Here is a 22,423-nt window from a genome sequence, read left to right as displayed (position 1 = left end):
AACCCGAGGTACCACTGTACGGCTATTGGGATGACAACTGGGACAGGTAAAGCAAAGCATCTTCAGGCCTCTTTGTGGGCAGGCAAAAATTGTCCCCCCCCCCCCAATATAGTCTGCCCCCCCCCACAAGGTCTGAGCAACAGTGGACCAGCCCCCTGCTGAAAAAGTTTGCTGACCCCTGGATTAGACATTTCTTTTTCTTAGGATCAACTCAAAGGATGTTTGTAATATTCTGAATTCACAGAGTTACAATCAGATTTTAAGTGAATTCCCACTGAAACTAAGTGTTAATTTTCAGAGCTGTGCAGAGGGAAGGAAAACAGAAAAGCTACAAAGCAGGAAAGCTGCCGGACTCATTGCAAAAAGGCCATGCAGCAGCCTCTAGTCCTAACACAAGCTCTGTTCAGATATAAGTATGCAAAACAAAAAAGAGGCAATGTCCTGTGAACATTCCAAACAGAAGATATGCCTCCAGTTCCTCACACAATCAGCAGCTGCAGGCTGTTCTCAAAAACATCAATGAAGTAGGACAAAGGAAAGATCCCAGGTGAAGTTCAGCTAGCCATTAAAGTTTAGCCTCTAAATCTTAACTGTAGGCTTTTAATGTTTAAAAGGTTTATTTTAAGCAATGTAAACACTGTCAGATTCTCTAAATACAGTTTCAGAAAACTGACCAAAAAAGGTGGACTGATATTTTTGCTTTCAAGGCTTATTTATCCTGGAGAGCCAGCTAGATTGCTGTGCAAAGATATTCGTGGTAGATGACTGATGGCTTGCCAGAGGAACGCTATAAGCAGCTGTGCTGTTCCTATCTGGACACTGGTCAGCAGCTTTGATTATCTGGAGTGGGGAGTTTCCTGCCTCTAAAGAGGAAGCCAACTTTTTTCTCTGTACACACTGCCAAATGATTTACACGATGGTATCCCCAAACATACTTTTTGAACCTACCATACAAATACTTATAAAGAAGAGTGATCAAGGGCCAATTCACACAACCGTTTCCTCTTTACCAACTGATTTCGACAACTGTGGGATACCTTCAGAATAAATGAATGCATAATTTACCGTATTTTTCGCCCTATAGGACGCACTTTTTCCCCTCCAAAAATGAAGGGGAAATGTGTGTGCGTCCTATGGGGCGAATGCAGGCTTTCGCTGAAGCCTGGAGAGCGAGAGGGGTCGGTGCACACTGACCCTTCTTGCTCTCCAAGCTTCAGGAGAGCCCCGTCGCCAGCCCCGCAAACTCGGGGGACAGCGGGAGGTGCAGTGCGCCTTTCCCGCTGTCCCTCGACTTGGCTAGAAGGCTGGCGGGGGGGAGAAGCCTGCCCGTTGCCAGCCCCGCAAACTGGGGGGACAGCGGGAGGCGCAGCGCGCCTTTCCCGCTGTCCCTCGACTTGGCTAGAAGGCTGGCGGGGGGGGGGGGAGAATCCTGCTCCTCCCCGTCGCCAGCCCCGCAAACTCGGGAGACAGCGGGAGGCGCAGCGTGCCTTTCCCGCTGTCCCTCGACTTGGCTAGAAGGCTGGCGGAGGGCTTTCTCCTCCTCCAGCCAAGCAAGCTCTCTGGGTCCCGTTCTGGGGGCTGGGGGAGGGGGAAGCTCCGCTTTCCCCTCCTCCAGCCCCGCAAGCTCCCAGAGCGATTCCAAACTGCACGCAGCTTCGGCATCACTCTGGGTCCCGTTCTGGAGTGGAGCTTCCTCCTCCCCCAGCCCTGCAAGCTCCCAGAGCGATGCCAAAGCTGCACGCAGCTTCGGCATCGCTCTGGGTCCTGTTCTGGGGGCTGGCGTGGGGGAAGCCCGAGCTTCCCCCGTCCCAGCCCCGCGCCTGGGGGGAGGGAATAATTTTTTTCCCCTTTATTTCCCCCCCCCCCCAAAAATCTAGGTGCATCCTATGGGCCGGTGCATCCTATAGGGCGAAAAATACACCACCGTACTGACACCCATGCCCCTTTTCCTGGGGCAGCTTCAGAAATGTCTAGCAGCTGAGAAAATAGCAGTGGATGAAGGCCAGTTGCTTTGATCTAAGGCTAAGCAAGACCTCAGGGCAGGTGTTGACTCTAAAATCTGTGTTAAGGAGCCATATAAATTATAACAAAATATAGCTGAGTCAAAACACTGGCTATTGCAGACTGCCAAACAGCACCAGAGGGTAGATTTAGGATGTTATTTTCCGCTTTCATCTGACCGAATATTGGATTTTATGTTTAGCTGGTTGACTGTTGTTATTTGAACTCTAGGTTTATTTAATAAAGGTCAACATCTTGTTAAGTCACTTAGATAATAAACATAAAAAATATTTTGCCCAACTGTTCACAAAAGATCTCAGGGTGTTTGATACTTTGTCGAGATATGCCGTCATGGTTGGAAATGCAACTCAGAAATTTGCCATCTAAAAACTTCCACCTTAATTGAGACACAGCAATAATTTCAGTTTCCTTCTTTGCCTTATAAAAAAAAGGCACGGTTTGCTACTAAATTAAAGGTTATACGCCAAAATATAGGCAAACATCTCAATGAGCATTTGTCTGAAGCCTAAGAGACATTTACAAGGTGTTTTTCTCAGTGCCAACTGCAGAAATTGTATAAAAGGGTCTTCTTAACAAATTAAAATTTTAATGCACACACCTAGAAAGGCAGGATGTGAACATGACAAACAAGGGTTTCAGGAATTTGCGCATGATACATCAGAAAACTGGCATTGTCTCCTGTTGTCTCAATACTGTATGAAATATGTGGTTTGGTGCTGAGTAATGTCTCCAAGTAACTAAAGTTTATACCTAGGGTTTCTAGACTCTGGCCCCCAAACCTCAATCAGGTGGGACATGATGTTTCTGTGAATGTGGTTGAAGACAGGAGATGGCATATCCAGCACATTACATATTCACATTGCCTTTTTATTGTTGCCTTTATTTCTTATATTGAATTTTATTCTACAGGCAACCCCCAGTTTGCATGGGGGCTGTGTTCTGGGTACACCAGCACACACCAGCAGTCATGCATAAGCCCATCCTACCCTCACCCTGCCACCTTCTTGGGTCAAAAGCATGTGTCAGCAGTCATGTATCCATCAGTCACATGCGAAGTGGTTGCCAGCTGTATTACAACTGTATTACACTATGGAATCGCAATTGCTACATCAAACAGAAAAACAGTTAAGGGTCATTCCACGCCAAATCACCTGATTTTAATACTCGATTGTGCTCTCATGTCTCAGATTTTGTTCAAAATTTTTGTGTGTGTACATACATATGAGATAATCTCTAATTAATTTTTAAAGATTTTTTGGTCCAAAATTGTTGTGGAATGACCCTTAAGTAGTCCACCAAGACCCTCAGTGATTTTCAAGTGGCCCATGAGGGGAAAGTTTGGGACTTTCATTCAAACTTCCATTCAAGATATTCTGCTTTCAGAAGACTACTTCCCTATGAAAGAAATACTAACAGGTTCTGGGTTTTTGGCCAGGTTCTGGTAATTGGTTTTGCGCTATGGTTGCCCCACACTCATCTTGCAAGAGGTGGAGCAACAGCTTTCAGAATGACAATTGGCACGGTTCATGTGTGTGTTGCAGGCATCTCCCAAGGGAATGGCTGGGTGAATGGTTTTTTTCCATTGCAATATGCTTACGAAGCTGGCACTAGGCAGAACTTCTATATTATGCATGCTTTTCTTGGTATAGATATTAATACTCATGGCATAAAAAGTAATGCATTAAGTTTCTGTTTGTTCAAGTCCTAATATAGTACACAGATCACATGAAGTAGATTATGTTGATGCCTACAGGTTCTGGTGATACAGATTGTCCTTGCTAGCATACACCACATGTTTTGCAAACTGGTGCAGATGACAGGCTTTAATATATAGTATACATTTAATTATTTATGCGTTTACACCTGACTCCTAAAAAATTCCACAGGTAATTAAAATGCTTTAGCTTCTATGAACACACTACTATGTATGTGTGCTTAGAGATGCAGAATACAAAGGCCAGCAAGTAGGAAGCCACTAGGGCTTAGTTAGCAAGTCAGGAGAACCTATGAGTCACACACAACTCAAGCATAAAATACACAATATTTTATGGATGGAGGGATGGAAAACCTGTGACCCTTCAGATGTTACTGGACTCCAAATCTCATTAGCCCCAGCAAGCGATGCTAATAGGGATTATACTCTGCTGCAATCTACACATCATTCTTCCACCTGTCACAAGTTTGCTAAGCTTTCCCCATCCACTCCGTGACGGACACACATTTTGAGAACAGTTCCCATCTTCTTTCTTTCCATTCCTCACACTGAATAGAAGAGCTACTGTATAGATTAATCCATATTTGCATGTAACCTGTTGCAGTTTTATACAGTATACATACAATTTTCCTAAAGAGAAGTAAAAAAAAAAGCATGTAGGAAAAATCTTTATGTGAAGCTGCCCCATTTGGGCATGATTATTCTGAGAAATTTCAGCTGGCCGTTCCTCTAGTGCACGGGCAACAGGCATATCCTGCCTGCCCCTCCATTTCAAAGGTTATTGACACTGTGGAATGGTACCACCAAAACAGCCCACTTTTCAACTTGCAACATGAAGCGGGAAAAACCCTTTTTCTTTGCATCAGAAAAGAGACACAAGTGCTTAACTCTTCTGTCCTGGATCGTCTGATACAGAACTACAAATCTCAGGGAAAGCTGTTTTGGGACTACAACTCCCACCATCCCTAGCTAACGGGACCAGTGGTCAGTGATGATGGGAATTGTAGTCCCAAAACAGCTGGAGGGCCAAGTTTGGCCACTACTGGGTTAGACCAAGACAATGGTGGTTGGAGGAGCCTTCAATTACTCTGCTGTCGTGATCAGATCAGTAACTGGTTAGGTTTGCACCACATGCTGCTCTTGATGCTTTAGTGAGGTGGCAGCGGCAGCTATTAAAATGGTTTGCGCACAAATACTTCTGGATCTATATGGTTTCCTGGTGCCTGAGGCCCTGCTCTCTCTTTGGAATTACATAACCTATTTCCATATAGAATCAGAACTGTAGTGTTTGAATAGACCCTGAGGGTCATCTAGTCTAATCCCTGAAATGCAGGAATCCCTCCCCCAGCCATCCCTGGGCGGGCACAAACCACCAACCTTCTGGTTAGGAGCCAGACATTGTTTTAATAACTTAAAAACTTTTAAAAAGAACGCTTTTAAGGCTGCCCTTGAATTATTTTTTGTTGGCTGAATTGGTTCATAGCTGTTGTGTTTTTACGCTTGTCCAAGATGTGTGTGACCGTGCATGAGTGCATGGCTGCAACCTGGAAGTGGCTGGAAAAGGGGCATAATGGACTTATGAGCGCTCTACCGATGCGCACGTGAGTCAGGAACGTAACCCCAGCGGAAACGTCATTGCCTGTCTTGTGCTCTTTTAAAGCTAACCTTTGAAGGCCACTTTGCAAAGACCTTGTCATAAAAAGGTGGAATATAGATTAAAAAAGCAAAAAACGATTATGAAACTACTGGTTCCTAAGCCAGCTTTGGTGAGGGACACAAAATAGACCCCTGTGCTGTGCCAACCTGGAGTTGGCACAATGAAATAGGTAGAAAGTTTGCTCACTTTCCCCCTGGTTGGCAGAAGTCAGCAGGGAAGTGAATATGACAGAGAATCCACCATCCCACCCCCGGCTACGATGGCTAGTCCATGTTAAAACATTAGTCAAACGTATGAACAACATGCCAGGTAAACACAATGTGATTTTATGCCAGCCATATGGCTACATATACTGTGGTGGACACTGCAATTCCCCCTTCCCACACACGCAATCCTTTGATGCAGGTTCCCCTGTATGTTTTCTACAAAATGTGCCTTGAACAATTTACAGCAAGTATTATAAATAACGCAAAAATAATCCTTGGGAGAGCACATGACTCTGTAGAGAATTTGGTCAGGGTTACATGCTATTTTCCAGTAAATAAGGGATAGAAACTACTGTAGACATTAATTATTATTGTGCACAAGCACCTTAACCACCAGACCTGACTCAATACCGACAAAAAAACCCTTAAGATGGAGCAGCTGAAAAGTTGGAACATGGGCACAATTAAGAATATTGTTTCTGTCATCTAATCTGGGGTACCTAGTTTAATTTATGGGCTCTAACTGTTCATTTTAAAAAGCTTTGTTTTACAGGTTAAATAAATACTTTGACCTGAAGATCTGTCCAGTCCCTTTTAGAATATGTAATTTTTTTAAAAAAAATTGCCTTGTGGTTTACTGAAAGCAACTTTCATTCTATCACATTCTGTGAAGTTTCACATCGGCTGTTATTTTAACATGTTAAGCCTAAGTTGCACATCTGGCCCTATCCCCAATATCCCCCCCCCCGCCTCCCTAAGACCCCACTGATTCTGGTGGCAGCAAAAATAAAATTAAAGAGTAGATGCGACACTGGAGCAGACATTTAAGCTTCTCCCAGCACCTGAACAGAGAAGCAAATCAACCCTTTCCCAATGATCCAATTGATCATTTGATAAGCTGGGAGGGGGTAATAGCTCCTCCACCACCTCAACTAATCTGCATGGATCAGCCAAGGGGAATGGGTGTGTGTCTGCATGTACCTTGTGAGGTGGTAAGGTGGCCATACCCAACACCGGCACCCACAAAGGCTTGGCCAAGGGTAAATATGACCCTTACTACAAAAGGTTAGTTGTTTTTATTATAAAAAATACCAAGGTTATGTTTCTGAGAGTTTTTCTAACACAAGTAAAAAAGCCAGCATACCACAAATAAATAGAAACTTCAGTACAGGGCTCAAGTTTGCTAGCAATTGCTCTCTCCCCCCCCCCCCCCGCCTGCAGTCAGCACAACTATTAACATAAATCTTGCAAATAAGTTATTAACCCGGTGCGTCTCACATGCTATGCAAGTTATGTGTAAAGAAAGAAAGAAAAAAGAGCAATTTACAAAATTTACTCACAGATGAACTTTGAAAATGGCTATATACTTGCCCAGAGGAGAACCACAATCAATACTGAAATATATTTAGCAACTCTTGATATACTGTTTTCCTCAAATAGACTCAAGCTGGCAGAGTACAGGGGTGCGCTTAATACTTGGGGAAAATAACCTGTGATATCAGAGCCTTAATTGGCGCAGCTTGTCTATTTAAAATGTGTGCTAGCCAAAACCTGAGGCAAGGATAAGGTGTATCAGCTGAGATCTGGCCGCGGGTCTTACCAGCGCTCCATTCTACCACTTAATTTTTTAGTCTTAATTTACCCTTCAAAAGGGCAAATTTGTTACATTTCCACAACAAAAAGATGCAAAAGAAGTCTCACACAAAGTGGAACATTCTACTGGGTGGGGAATGCCTCTTGTGCCGATTATTGAATCTCCAGAATTTAGCCACACTTGGCATTTACAAATAGACCAAACAACAAGAAAAGTAAAATCCCAGCGCTCCAAAAAAGAAAAAAATAAAGACAAGAACTTGTCAGGTCACATTTCCAATAGTGGGAACTGATAATTCTGCACCTCCATCATCTAACGCAGGGGTGGCTAACTTTTTTGTCCAGAGGGCCACTTTTGCCCTTGGCTAAATCTCTGGGAACTGCATGCCAGCAGTGGGTACAGCTAAAAATTGTTGTGGGTATCTCATACTGCATGTGGGGACCCACACAGGCATACAGCCTCCTACTGAATGGTCAATCTGATGATTGGGGAGGGGGGGGGAAATATGAGGCTACTGGGCTCTGCCCACTACAGCACTGTGTCATTTTAGGTAGAATCTTGGAGTGGTGATAGGGGGGAGAGAAAATATTACTTAGCAGGCCAACTCCGACCCTTGGTTAGCTGCAACAACTTCAAATAAAAGAATTACCAATAATGCTTTACCATAATTTGCCTATTCTTGATAACAACATACCGTATTTTTTGCACCATAACACTCACTTTTTTCCTACTAAAAAGTAAGGGAAAATGTCTGTGCGTGTTATGGAGGGAATGCCTACGGGTGGCATGCCTACGGATTTTCCTCCTCTAAAAACTACCTGCGTGTTATGGTCGGGTGCGTGTTATAGAGCGAAAAATACGGTAAATCAGGCATTGATTAATCAAACATGCAGAGTCCTGTATTGTAGCCATTTAGATGTCTCCAGTGTCTTTTGGCTGGAGATGGGAGGAAGGGGGACAAAGAGACACTCAAACATGCATTTTTCTCTGGGAACACCAACTTTCCCCCGAGGTCATCCCTATTTCTAGGCTCTGAAAGGGCTGTCAGGGGTTGGTTTATCAAACTGAAATTCAGAGAGGCCTCCAAATCTATTTGGAATGACTGCAAACCCACTATTAGTTGAGGTCTGATCAAGAGCTGTAAGGAAAGAGGTCACATAGATGGCAACCAGCTGGTCTATAAATCAAGACCTTAGTCAACAACAGGTTGCATCACCTGATGTCTTCAGTTTCAAAGACACAAATACTTCTGTAAATTCAATTCCAGGACACATAGACACAACATTGAGATACAAACAAGCTGCACACTTCAATTGTAGCAGGACACAACAAAGATAGTGAAAATGCAGACAACCATTTTAATATGTTATGAAATTAGACCTTCAAATATTTCTACCATTTTTGCTTCAATAAAACATGTGCAGGGTTACAACCCCTCACATTAAATTGCCAAACAATTTGCTTGCTTGTTTATCAGATCCCTTTATTTTACAGCTTCAATTTACAGTTCTATTTTCTCATCTAACTTAAAAGCAAATGTGAGACCCTGAATCCACACAGCTGAAGAGACTGAGCAGCTCTTCCATTTGTTTTTTGTTTACTCAGATTTCTATAGAATGAAGGCAGCCTTGAAACCCAAGTACTTGCTCCAAGAAATGAAGCATTGTATATGCAAGCAAGTCTTCATTCACTAATTTGCTCTGGTGAAAGTCTGCAAAGCAAGAGGTTTGGCTTCCCTTTTTTAAAGAAAACTATGTATAGGCAGAGAAACAAGCTAAACTTTATTCAACTGTAAAGCAGTTGCGAAGGCACTTGAGGCAGTATCATCATGTGATAGAAATTCTCACACAAGTGTGTAATAATTCATACCGCACAGTCATAAATCCACTAGAGAACTTGGATCAGATCCAGCAAGCCTGCCTATTAACAGGTTTTAACTTGCTTTACAAACTATTTACATGGAACTGCTGTCTCTATCTACAAGCTGCTGAACATCTAAGCTACATTGAGAGAGGAGCACTGCACATGTATACAGGTGAAACTTGAAAAATTAGAATATCATGGAAAAGTTCATTTATTTCAGTAATTCAACTTAAAGGGTGAACCTAATATATGAGATAGACTCACGACATGCAAAGCGAGATATGTCAAACCTTTATTTGTTATAATTATGATTATGGTGTACAGCTGATGAAAACCCCAAATTAACAATATCAGAAAATTAGAATATTAAATGAAATCAGCAAAACAAGGATTGCAAATAGAGCAATATTGGACCTCTGAGAAGTAGAAGCATGCATATGTACTAAGTACTTGGTTTGGGCCCCTTTTGCATCAATTACTGCCTCAGTGCGGTGTGGCATGGATGCTATCAGCCTGTGGCAACTGCTGAGGTGTTATGGAAGACCAGGATGCTTCAACAGCAGCCTTCAGCTCTTCTGCATTGCTCGGTCTCATGTCTCTCATCTTTCTCTTGGCAATGACCCATAGATTCTCTATGGGGTTCAGGTCAGGCGAGTTTGCTGGCCAATCAAGCACAGTAATCCCATGGGCACTGAACCAGGTTTTGGTACTTTTGGCAGTGTGGGCAGGTGCCAAGTCCTGCTGGAAAATGAAGTCAGCATCCCCATAAAGCTCGTTTGTGGAAGGAAGCATGAAGTGCTCCAAAATCTCCTGGTTGACGGCTGCGTTGACCCTGGACTTAATGAAGCACAGTGGACCAACACCAGCTGATGACATGGCTCCCCAAATCAACACAGACTGTGGAAACTTCACTCTGGACTTCAAGCATCTGGCATTGTGTGCCTCCCCATTCTTTCTCCAGACTCTGGGTCTTTGGTTTCCAAATGAGATGCAAAAGTTGCTCTCATCAGAAAAGAGGACTTGGGACCACTGAGCAACAGACCAGTTCTTTTTTTCTTTTGCCCAGGTAAGACACTTCTGATGTTGTTTCTTGTTCAGGAGCGGCTTGACAAGAGGAATACAACATTTGAAGCCCATCTCCAGGATCCGTCTGTGTGTGGTGGCTCTTGATGCACTAACTCCACCCTCGGTCCACTCCTTGTGAAAGTCCCCAACACATTTGAATGGTCTTTTCCTGACAATCCTCTCCAGGCTGCGGTCATCCCTGCTGCTTGTGCACCTTTTTCTTCCACACTTTCCCCTTCTGCATAACTTTCCATTAACGTGCTTCGATACAGCACTTTGGGAATATCCAACTTCTTCTGCAATTACCTTTTGAGGCTTTCCCTCCTTATGGAGGGTCTCAATGACGGCTTTCTGCAGAACTGTCAGGTCAGCAGCCTTCCCCATGATTGTGCTTCCTACTGAACCAGACTGAGAGACCATTTAAAGGCTCAGGAATCCATTACAGGTGTTATGGATTGAATAGCTACTGCACCTTTTCACAATATTCTAATTTTCTGAGATTGTTAATTTGGGGTTTTCATCAGCTGTACGCCATAATATAACAATTATAACAAAGAAAGGCTTGACATATCTCGCTTTGCATGTCATGAGTCTATCTCATATATTAGTTTCACCTTTTAAGTTGAATTACTGAAACAAATGAACTTTTCCAAGATATTCTAATTTTTCAAGTTTCACCTGTATTGGGAGGCCCCTACTAAAAAAAGCTTAACAACTTTGGGGAGCCCCCCTAAAAAACACCTAAATTTGCACCATGGCGCCGCATATGTTAAAGACGGCCCTGAGAATGGTCATACAAGAATGGGCCTTTTCTGCAGTGGCTCCCTGCTTGTGGAATGCTCTCCCCCCAGGGAAGCTCACCTGACACCTTCACCTTTAGGCACCAGGCAAAAATGTTCTTCTTCAACCAGGCTGATTAATATTCTATGTTCTTTTAAGTGTGGTGTGTGTTTTTTGGTGGGAGAATTATAGGTTTGCTTTGTTTTTATCATGTATTTAGTCTTTTTATTTTACATTTTTATGCTGTGAACCGCCCTGAGATCTCTCGATGAAGGGCAGCATACAAATTTAACAAACAAACAAACAAACAAACAAACAAACACACACACACACAGTGGTTCTAGTCTAAGGAATTAATAACTTCATCAGCTATCTTACATTACAGCAATTATCTATAAATGGTGAGAAATATTTATAGTGGTAAACATAAAGGAAACTAGTTGCAGATAGGTAGCCGTGTTGGTCTGCCATAGTCAAAATAAAAAAATTCCTTCCAGTAGCACCTTAAAGACCAACTAAGTTAGTTCTTGGTATGAGCTTTCGTGTGCATGCACACGAAAGCTCATACCAAGAACTAACTTAGTTGGTCTTTAAGGTGCTACTGGAAGGAATTTTTTTATAAAGGAAACTAACACTAATAAACTGCTATGATGATTAATACATAATAATATCTGTTTGACTTTATTTTAACAGAAAATGATTTCTTAGCTAAAAGGCTGAAAATATATTTTATATGCTTACACACTTTTTTTAAAAGTTCATCAGATCATTCCAAGTTTTATTAAAAACACCGAAATTAGTTCAACCAACCACCACTACCATAACCAAGTCCTAGCTTTGAAGCATTAAGCATGAAGAGACACAGACTACCAGTCCAAAGTGTCAGCGGTCAAAAACCAGTCTAACAGAAATCCCATTTGAATGTACTAGAGATGGTATTTCTTACTCCTCAGTAGTACACTGCAATGACCCACTAACTCTATGGAGGGTGTTCGTAAGTTTTGACATTTTTTATTCAATTGTTCTCACTTTCTTTACCAAAAACTTGGTACTTACAAATGGCCTGAAACGGAATAGTTTTGCCTGGAAAATTACAAAACCTAAAAAATGCAACATCTACTTTCCCCAGAAGTATTAATTTTAAACAGCACAGATGTTACGTTTTCTACAAAGTAAACCCTCTGTTCAGTTCTTTTTGGGAAGCATTTGCAAACTTGTGGTTGGAATAAAGAGCTGGAAACCTTGTGTATTCTATTATGGATAGCTATACAACAGAGCTTATGAGCTCCCAATCCCTAAGAAAATTGACTAATACATTTACACTGGAAGAAGTTAACAAAATGTAACACCCATGACAGCCTTCAAAGCTCTCTCACATCTTATAAGCATCATTTCTAATTAGCCCTCAAACTTATGCCTCTACTAAAGTGCCAAAAGCAGATGTTTTCCTTTTCAGTAGCTTAATATTGCTGCATAATTATGCTATGTTAAATGGGCAATGATGAGATTTCCATTTTTATAGTAAGACTGTGCCATTAAACACACTTTTGCATGAGTATCAATTGGGGCGCACACGTGTTACTCCACTAGTAAAGCATAGCTCATACCATTTGTTGGACTGGTGAACGTTTGGCCTTCTTATTTTGCATTACATTATTTGTCAAGGAAGGACACTAACTGCCAAATCCTATTCACAACCAAGCTTAGCTTGTGGGGCTTTATGTTTATCTGAATTACACCCGATCAATCACGTCCTCTGGTGAAGTACTTTGCATGCCACTGAACTTGTTCAGACTTAAGAAGGAACTGAAGCTTTGCTTCCAAATGAGGTTACTATTAAACGTGTACTAGCTTTGCTTAAAGGTCTTAACCTTGTGCAACACAGAAAAGGCAAACAAAACAATTCTTGGAATACAGCTCTCTCGGGGGAAAACGCTGAGGAAAGGGTGTATTGGGAAATCAAGCCATGCAGTGAGAGATTAAAAATTCAAGCCATTGCAATATATTAAATGTGACCATTATAAACCTTGCCTTTGCTTAATTTTATCTGTAGACCATACCCACAATTATCACTGCATAACCAGCTGCAGGTAAATAAAATCCAGCATTGTACTTCCAATACTGTATCCTGTTCTCCCATTTTGTTTCAATATCCAACAAGTATTTCATTAAAAGATGTCATTTTTTTTAATCACCATGAAATAATAGTGAAACCACAGGATTGTGGCTATCCTGGTAAGTGTAACCTTAAAGTTTGTACCAAGTTTATGAATTCAGACACTCAGGGATCCATAAAAGCCATAAGAATACAAGGCGGTTAACACGATATCTAAGAAAGTTTCTGTGCCAATAAGCTATTTGCTAGGAAGATTATATTATTTTTTCCCATCATGGCAACAGTGAAGGGAGAATCTATACATCAGTCTATACATAAGGCACAGAAGTTTCTGTTTCTGGCCTATGAGTAAGATGTGGATGGATTAATCCAGACAACTTTGTCACTCATCAGAAAAATACTGTGAACCCTTATTTTTCCTGATGCTGTGACGTCTACATAATACATTCAAACTCTATTTTCTTCCTTATAAGAGAAGCAAAAATGCTATACAAAACTAGACTAAGAAGGTGCAACCGCTGAACACCCTGTTCATGCATCCTTGCCTAGCTAGAGCAAGGGTAGCTAATGTAGCACCCTCTAAATACTGTTGGACTACAATTCCCATAATCCCTGACCTTTGGCTATGCCAGCTGAGGCTGATGGCAGTTGGGAGTGCAACAACATCTGGATGTCAGAGCGTTGGCCACCCCAGAGCTAGGACAAGCTAATATTGATGAACAAAAGATGATGGTGAAATTGCTTGAAAATAGGAGTTGGAAGGTCGAGCACCAGAGGTTTTTTAAGAAATCCAACACGTTCAAATAAGGAGCTATTTTGTGTGTTTTTATATATCCATAGTGCATTTCAAACAAAGTTAGCTGAATGTGCTAGATGCCAGTCTACAGCTGCCTGAATGTGAGTAATGCCTGTTCTGTGAAAAAGGATAGGTTCCTCAGAAGCACCTGTTGCATATGAATATGCTCACTATGCCGGAGACCCACTCACTTGAGATCAGCAAACACTGAATACACAAAGGACACCATTATCATTGTCAGAGTTGATTTTAGCTTGCCTGAAGTTAATGTGCCTAATCAATGTAGAGGATTGCCAAAAGTTTAAATGCTAACACAGGAATTTTAGGCCAAGCTGCCTGCATTATTATTATTTTTTTAAAAAAATAGTTCCACGTGTCAAGTCTTATTACAGTAAAAAGGTTGACATGCTGTAACTTATTTACATCTGGTGGGAAGGGTAGAAGTGGAGCAAATGGTGAAATCAGATCAAGCAGTATCCATTCTTTAATCAGCTTCACTTCCTATTAGTCAGTAACTAGGCACAATGCTGACTGAAGTGACTAGGCTTGGTAATATGTTTAAATAGGATACAGGTTCTTCAGCTCAAGTTATTTTTCCAGGTCATTCTGTACATTTAGCAGTGTCCGTTGCATTAATTCTTGTTTGCACAGATTATTTCACCATGGTTATGGAAAACAGCAAACCCACCAAGTTTGTAGTGGAACAAGAGACAGAGCAACAATATTAAATTCTAAGCTCACGGCTAGTTTTGAGTGTTTTTCTCTTGGTGTTTTTCCTCACTTTAAAGACAAGGCCAATCCAATGTTTCTTCCAATAATTAGCTCTAGAGAAAATCAGATAAACAAAGGGAATTCAGTCCACTTACATGAAAGTTTGTCTACCATATACTAAACCTGATCCCATTCTGACAAACTTTTTACAAAGGTATGTTTAGCAACCATACTATTTACTGAAATCCAAGGGTCTATTCAGAAGCATAAAGATAGCTATGTAATTAAAGGAAGGCGCTCAAACTCACAATTTTGCCATGCTGAAACAAATCTTTCCACTCAACATTGGAAACTTATTAACTTTCGTAACTTTAGTGTTCATTACACCTTGTAGAACACCATAAACAAAAGACAGATCTCTTCCCATTGGAGCTTCATTCTAAATTTCATTTCCAACTTCTTCTGAAATCACTGTGTGCCTTAAAGCTGTTTCCTGTATTTTATGGACAGTCAGAATACACTAGTTAACACTTTAAAAGCATATATTGGTTTTGTCATGCTTTTCACATGCTACGTATTTGTCTGTACCTGTCAAATATGCTAGGTAATTTTACATAATAAGCTATCGGTACAAAACTGTGCATGACAATAGGTTAGTCTAACAGGACATAAATTAATAAAATGTGAAAATAAACCTGTCTTAAAGTACAGACACTAAAATAAAAACTCCTGAGACTATCAAGATCCATTTATAAAAACTGAAGGATTAACCTAGAATTAAAACACAACTACATTGCCAAATATCCTAGATAAGGCCTATCAGTGGTGGCTTTCTCATGTGTTACATACCCAAATTCAGCATGCCTGACAGCACTAGTCCACATGGGGACTGCAACTTCAGGTCCTTTGCCTGAGCCCTACTAGTCCAAATAGTATATTGGGGAAGAGGGGGATTAGTGCAGTTTTCCACCTCACTCTGATCTTGAAAATATCGTGAAATATGACACCTTGATTGGACAGCATTGCTACTTGTACATGATCCAAAGAAAGGTGGAAAAGAGCAACAGTTCTGAAGCAGTAAGGAAGCTGCAAATCAAATATTAACATTTAGAGTGACTACTACGTTTTGAAAGTTCTCACATTAAGAGTGTATGCAGACTGAAAAGGAGTAGCCAGGGTTTTCTGTCCTGTAGAATGAGCCTGGCTTCCCCTCTCCTCTGCACTGCTTTAGACAGACATATGCATCAGCAAACCAAATGTTCATTCAGGGGCCATGCCTTCTACATGTCTTCATTTTTTAAGCTCTGTGTGTATGCTTATTCAATTTAATTAACGTGGGGAGTTTTTAAAACATTATTTTCAAGACAGCAGAAACACTAACCTTGCAAAGGCGGGGAACAAAACACAGAAGTTTCAACACACCAAGTACATACATCAGGACGTGCCCCAAGATATATCCACGTGCATACAGCCCCTCCTTACTCACACCATTTTACAGTGCAATCCTATCCAAGTCTAATCAGAAGTAAGTCCCACTGGGGTTCAGTGGGATTACACCAGGTAAATGGATGTAGGAGTGAGCCCAGACTTGATGTGTAAATTCAGTGTTCTTGCTGTTAGGGAACAGTCCATATAAACTGCCCAGATTTCCTCTGAACACATGCACTTCTTAAAGAGCACAGTTGTCAAATCCCCCTGATTTCCTTATTCCAGAGCATCTTACAACACAATATTACATGCTAATAGAAAACATAATGGACACCAGCTACCTATATCTCGCATTTCCACCATTCCTCCAAGGATCTCAGGTTGGTATGCAGGCAGAGGGAGATGTTATGATCCCATTTTACAACAACACTAAGTGAAGTGCAATTGGCAGCAAGCTTTATGGTTATGAAGTGACTCAAATCCAGCTCTCCTTGCTTGGTCCAGCTCCAACACCCTAACAATTCACCCTACACTGGATCAGGTTGTGTTTCAATCTAGAACACATACAACATATTTATTTGGGCCCCTTCACATATTAAGGGATTTTTAAGTGGTCACCCAAAGATGGAAATTATGTGACAGACAAGAATTGAAAATACACATGTCAGAAAGCTGCATTCAGCCTATAATTCTGTTGAGCATAATTTATGGCCATGTTACATGGAAAATTGTCCTAGCAGGCCCACTCCAATATAAAATCACATCGCAATCCCCACTCACAATCTAATAGTTATCCTCAGAATATCACCAACATATTTAGAACTGAAGAGCTGGAAGGGACCAAGAGAGGCATTTAGTCCAGCCCCCTGCAATGAAGGAATCTTTTGCCCGACGTGGGGCAATAACCCACAACCTGAGTTTAAGAGCCTCATGCTCTACAGACTGAGCCACATATTTATTTCGAAGCCTTTCTATCCCTCCTCTCCAGCCAGAGAAGGCTTACAACAGTGAAGTCACCCAAGGACAAACATGAGCTAAACCCTTACATTCATAAGTTTATAGTATTGGAAGCAGGCAGCTTCCAAGTCGGGGTTTGGTTTGTGTGTGTGTGCTCAGTGCCCTGCAATTTCAGGCGCAGTTAATCGTTTCAGGAGTGCCTGTGAGCGAGAAGAGATTAGGAACCAAAACTGCCACGTTAAAATGCAGCAAGCGGTTGCAACACATGGAATCGTAGGAGTTGTGGAAGGGAACCCTGAGGATCATCTAGTCCAACCCCCTGCAATGCAGAAATATATTGTTTTAACACTCGATTCGGAGCTGCCCAGAGTGGCGGGGGAAACTCAGCCAGATGGGCTGGGTATAAATAAATAAATTATTATTATTATTATTATTATTATTATTATTATTATTATTATTATTATTATTATTATTATTATTATTGCAGCCCTCTAGTAGGAACCTACGACCTTGGTGTTCACAACACCGCTTTCTAACCAAACTGAGCTATCCAGGGAAGCATATGTGTACACACACACACACACACACACACACACCCAAACACGCACTTAAAAGCACAACTGCCTGGGTCGGCCACGCTCGCCACCCCTCCTCCTCGAAGCACGACGCTCCCGTCACTTTCCGTGCAACCGCCACGGACACAACCCGGCAGCCTTTCGCCACCACGCCGTGACCACAACCCACTTGGGAGCGAAGTCCCGTGGATTCCTGCGCCACCGACTCCGGCCAGGGTCCGACCCGCGCGCGGGTTCACACGCTCCTCCGTCTCCCCGCTTCCACTTCCACACGTACGCGTCCCGACCGTCTCCGCCACACGGCCAGACACAACCACCACCACCACCCCAATCCCCGCGTGTCAGGAAGGGCAGGCTCTCCGTCCCCGGGGGGTGGTCGCCTGAGGGGGCGCCGGGGCCTCTCGCGCGGCTCCTCACCTCCACCGGGCCGAGGCCGCGGGGAAGAAGCGGCCATTTCCACCACAGGCCGCCTCGGAAACAAACAAGGCCTCGCTCTCGGTCGCCGCCGCCTCAGTTCCCCCCACCCGTCAGCCACCCGAGCCGGGCGGTGGGTCTGTCGGTGGGCGGGACGCGCGCGGCCTTGTCTCCCCCCTCGGGCGGCTCACCTGCATCCAGCAGCCTGGGCGTCTGTCGAGGGGGCTGAGGCGGCTGCTCAGGCGGCGGGGCTGAGGGCAGCAAAGACATGCAGGAGGCGGCGGCCGGGCCGGGCCGAGCCGAGCGCGGAGGAGTCGCGGGCCTGGCGCTGAGGCGGACGAGGAGGGGGAGAGAGAGAGGCGCGCCCGGGTGTCTCTCCTAGAGGAATACAGACGTGCGCGCGTGTCTGTGGGGGGAAAGAGGGAAAGCGCGGGCAGGCGGCGGCGCCGCCGCTGACAGGACGGTATGGACTGCGTGTGGGGAAGCGGGCAGTCCCGGGCCGCCTCTTCTTTCCACCCTCCCCCCTTCAATAAGAGGGATTAATAACGGAGGAGGGGCCTGATGACACGGCGAGGAGGGACGGACTCAGCCGCCGCCGCCGCCGCCGCTTCTTCTTCCCGCCTCTTTCTTCTTCGGCTAAGGCGTCCCGACGAAACCCCCCTCGCTCGCGCGCGCCCGCGACCCAGATTCGAGGCTTTTCGCCCGCGACACGCGCGTTACCCCCGCGCAAGGGCGCTTCCACACGCGCGGGGTTTGTTTGCGGGCGCGTCGCGCGGGCGTGTGGCTGCCCAGTGCGGAAGACGATGCCGGAACGCAGCTCTCTATTTCCCTCCCCGCCTTTTCCAGGAGTTTCATTTGTTTTCACTTGTTGGATTTCTGTACAGTACTGTCCTCCCTCGAAGGAGCACAAGGTGGTTTACAATATAAGAACACAAGAATATAAGAACCACCTTTGGTGGTGGTGGTGGTGGTGGTGGGGCTTAGGCTGAATGCCTTGGCTCCCTTCTACTTCTAATTCAATTCGGATTTATCCTTGCCAGAAGTTCCATTTACTGCATTTCATTGTTGGATTTCTAAACTGCCCACTCTGAGGAGCACAGAGTGGATTACAATATAAGAACACAAAAATACTGCTATGTGGGGTTTTGGCGGGGGGGGGGGCAGGGTGTTGGCTGCAGTGGCGTAGCATGGGTTGTCAGCACCCGGGGCAAGGCAAGTAATTTGCACCCCCTAACTCGTGGATTTGCGCCCCCTAACCCTAACCCCCAGATGTTGCGCCCGGTGCGGTCGCCCCCCCCGCATCCCCCACGCTACGCCACTGGTTGGCTGTATGCCTTGGCTTCTAATTTTTTGGAATAGCCAAGCTAGCTTTCTGCTGAGGTGATGGGCTGCTAAGGAATCAAAGGAAAGGGCTCTGAGTTTGGAGTGATGTGAGCCAGAATCAAAGCAGCAAGCTGGGAACTGAGAAAGTCAAGAGTGATGTTTGATTTCTGTTTGAATCCAAGGCCGCGGCTATGGGGGAAGCAAGGTCCCCCCCCCAGTTTCACTCACACTGCACAAGTTTCTAATCCGCACAAGGAACAGTTGTTGCTACCCTATTCAATCTACCGCCCTGAGCATCTGCTCCTTTAGCTCATAAAAATATCTCTGCCACACATATAGTTTTTACAAAGGAGGCAGCTCACACATTTAGCTTCAGGTCAGCGAGCGAGGTAAGCAATGTATAAGTTATGTGATCTGGCCTTAAGGCATAAGTATCAGGTTTCCTTAAAGGTATTGCCTTTGTGAACTGGAAGCCCAAATTATGTTCAGAGACTGGTTGCGAACAATTCAGTCAAAGGTAAGATATCTTTTTTTAAACATCCCCGGCCACCCCCAATTCTCACGGCCTGGCAACCCTTAAATCACTGATTTGACTAATACCTATGGTATGTTACAGTTCTGCATACACATTCAATTGTTCACCATTTTGCAACAGAAGAAGAACTACAGTGTTTTATTTTCTATACTTGCATTAGAAATGGATGTGTTCACAGCATAGTGGATCACACAAACACATTAGTGCTTTGGAAGGACCATTCTGACATTAGCATAATTCAGTGGTGTTAAACTGGAGATCCAATCAACACTGGTCCAAATCTTGACCAATGCACCAATGTTCATTGGATTCCAGTCAAATTCACTTTTGCTTAGTAGCAACCCAGAAGAACAAGGAGCAAAGCTTACACTCACAAGTTTGCAAATAACACACACCCACCCTGGCTCCTGAGTGTAACAAATTCATTACTCCATTTATGGATATACAAAGCTTAATGGAAATGACATGAAATCCTTAGCGTAGGCAAAGCAAGGCAGGTAAGAGCAGGGAAGGAAATCACAGAGTTGGAAGGAACCACGAGGGTCATGAAGTCAATACAATGCAGGATTTTTTTGCCCAAAACCCTGAGACAGAGAGTCTCATATTCTACCAAAGGACATCTCCAAGCAGTGGGCTCATCCACACTCACCTTTTGGCCTGTGGTTTCCAGGTACAGGTCCGCTCTAAAGCTGTGTGTCAGAGAGCTCTCCCTTTCACTCTGGAGCCTTCCCCTCAATGCCTAGCACCTAAAAAAAAAAAAAAAAGGCTGGACCTTTCTATCAAAACTTTCCGTCAATTTTACTGTTCATAAAACATGGACTGTGAATTATCACCATCCATCTGGGAGGTGGAGAAATGAGCAGCTGGGAACTCTGCTGTATCAAGGACCTTTAACGCATTTCCGGGGTTAGTTTACCAAAACACGTGAAGCTCTCTCCCTGTTGTTTAGGCGACAAGGCTCCTTTCCCGTCACTAATGAGAATGCCAAGGTCTCTGTAAGCCTTTATTGAAAGCAGTAGTTGTGATAATACAAACCTTTGAAATGCAGACCAGAAGGTTCTTGAAATCTAGGGGGGTGTTTTTTACATCCCTCCTCTGTCTCTCATACTGTGCGCCCACTAAAAGCACAATTACTTGATGAAATTAATCTGCACTAATCCCTGGCCATCTCTGAAATGCTCGATTTCTCCAACCTTCCTTAATCTCATTTTCAAACCATGGTGGAATTATTGGGGGCTCAGACTCTCTCTGGTTACAGATCTTGTGGAGAAGGCGAAATAAAGTTTTTCGAAACAATGGATTATAAAAGTGTGTGATTTACTTTTTCTGTTAATATCATATAAAGAAAGGCTTCAAGGATTTTTCCCTTAGTGTCATCATGCAGACAGATAATTAACAGTGGAATCCAAGATGATTTGTCTAGGAATATCCCTCCTTTTGTAGATTTCCCATTCACTTGCTCTGTCCGAACCCCATAATTGTTCCCGCCATCGAGTCCAATGACACAGTAGCCATTCTGAAGAGAAAGTGCAAATTTTCATTTTTTTAACGGCAGAAGATTCAAGGTCAGCCTCTAATCCCACTTTTTGTTCCTATGGGCCTCCACTTCCCAGTAATGTTTTTCTCTGGAAAAACATTCTGTTGCCATGACCCTTCTGTTACAGACTTAACGGGAAATTATGCATGCATGCATGCGAACGAAGGCTTTTTATTTTTGCAAACATTCCTGTCATAATACTAAAGCACAGTTAAGTTATGTTTTGTTTTGGCCACAGTGAACAACATGTACCAATCTGTACCCCTAGATCTTCAGCATTTTGGCTTTCATTACATTGCTGTCATAAGTAAATATATTCAGAATTCAGAATAATGTTTCAAGTATTAAAATACTAATGGGGCACAGAATTACTAAACCATTCTGATGAGTCTGTGGCAGTGGCGTAGCGTGGGGGGTGCAGGGGGGCCAGCCGCACCGGGCGCAACATCTGGGGGGCGCACTTGCACTCGCAGCTCTCTGCCCCTACCTGGCTCACTTTCTCTCACTGCAGTGCTGGCTGTGCGAATCCAATCCGAGCCGCTGGGTCGCCACCCACTGTGGAGGGGGTGGGTGCCAGGCGTGCGGTACGGAGAGAGAGCAAGGGACTATCTGGGGGAGGGACAGTGCAGCGGCCGCCCAGCGCAGCGCTGAGCGCGGGAGAGAACCACACCAGACCAGACCAGGCAGCAGCAAGAAGAAGCTGGCTGTGTCGGCAGGTTAGGGGGCGCAAATTACTTGCCTTGCCCCGGGTTAGGGGGCGCAAATTACTTGCCTTGCCCCGGGTGCTGACAACCCACGCTACGCCGCTGGTCTGTGGTGTAGGCTGCATCTCTAGTGTGTGTGTGTGTGTGTGTGTGTGTGTGTGTGTGTATATATATATTATATATATATATGTAGGTTTTGGTGTCTTCGGGTGTCTTCCCGTGTAAGAGTTGGGGTGTCTAGGCGACGTTTCGACGAGGTCTCACTCGTCATCTTCAGGCTGGTGCTTTCGGCTTCTTGTTACTGGAACAGAGCAGGATCTCAGTGTTTGAGTTCCTATAAATACTGTTGAGGGGGTGTGGTGTATAGCCTCCAACGTTCTGGGCAGAGAGGAAGTTCCCAGGTTAGTGTGTCTTTTCTTCTTTTGT

At 43.8% G+C, this 22,423-nt stretch overlaps 1 protein-coding gene across 3 annotated transcripts in view; it reads right to left on the bottom strand.

The window, feature by feature from the left end:
- CNOT6L (CCR4-NOT transcription complex subunit 6 like) overlaps window positions 1-18,505 on the bottom strand; it is a 38,513-nt gene extending 20,008 nt beyond the window's left edge. The window contains exon 1 of one of the 3 annotated variants that reach the window (XM_081207119.1): window positions 18,090-18,505. The gene's annotated coding sequence lies outside the window, so the exon portion shown is untranslated. Of the gene's footprint in view, window positions 1-14,594; window positions 14,617-17,901; window positions 17,982-18,089 lie in introns of those variants that run through there. The other 2 variants (XM_081207120.1, XM_081207118.1) reach the window with 2 other exon arrangements.
- Between the last annotated feature and the right edge of the window lie 3,918 nt (window positions 18,506-22,423).

The sequence above is a fragment of the Podarcis bocagei genome, assembly GCF_964188305.1.
Source record: "Podarcis bocagei genome assembly, chromosome: 9".
Lineage (NCBI taxonomy): Eukaryota > Metazoa > Chordata > Lepidosauria > Squamata > Lacertidae > Podarcis > Podarcis bocagei.
Note: the sequence above shows the minus strand (reverse complement) of the source record. Positions and strands in the feature narration are given on the sequence as shown.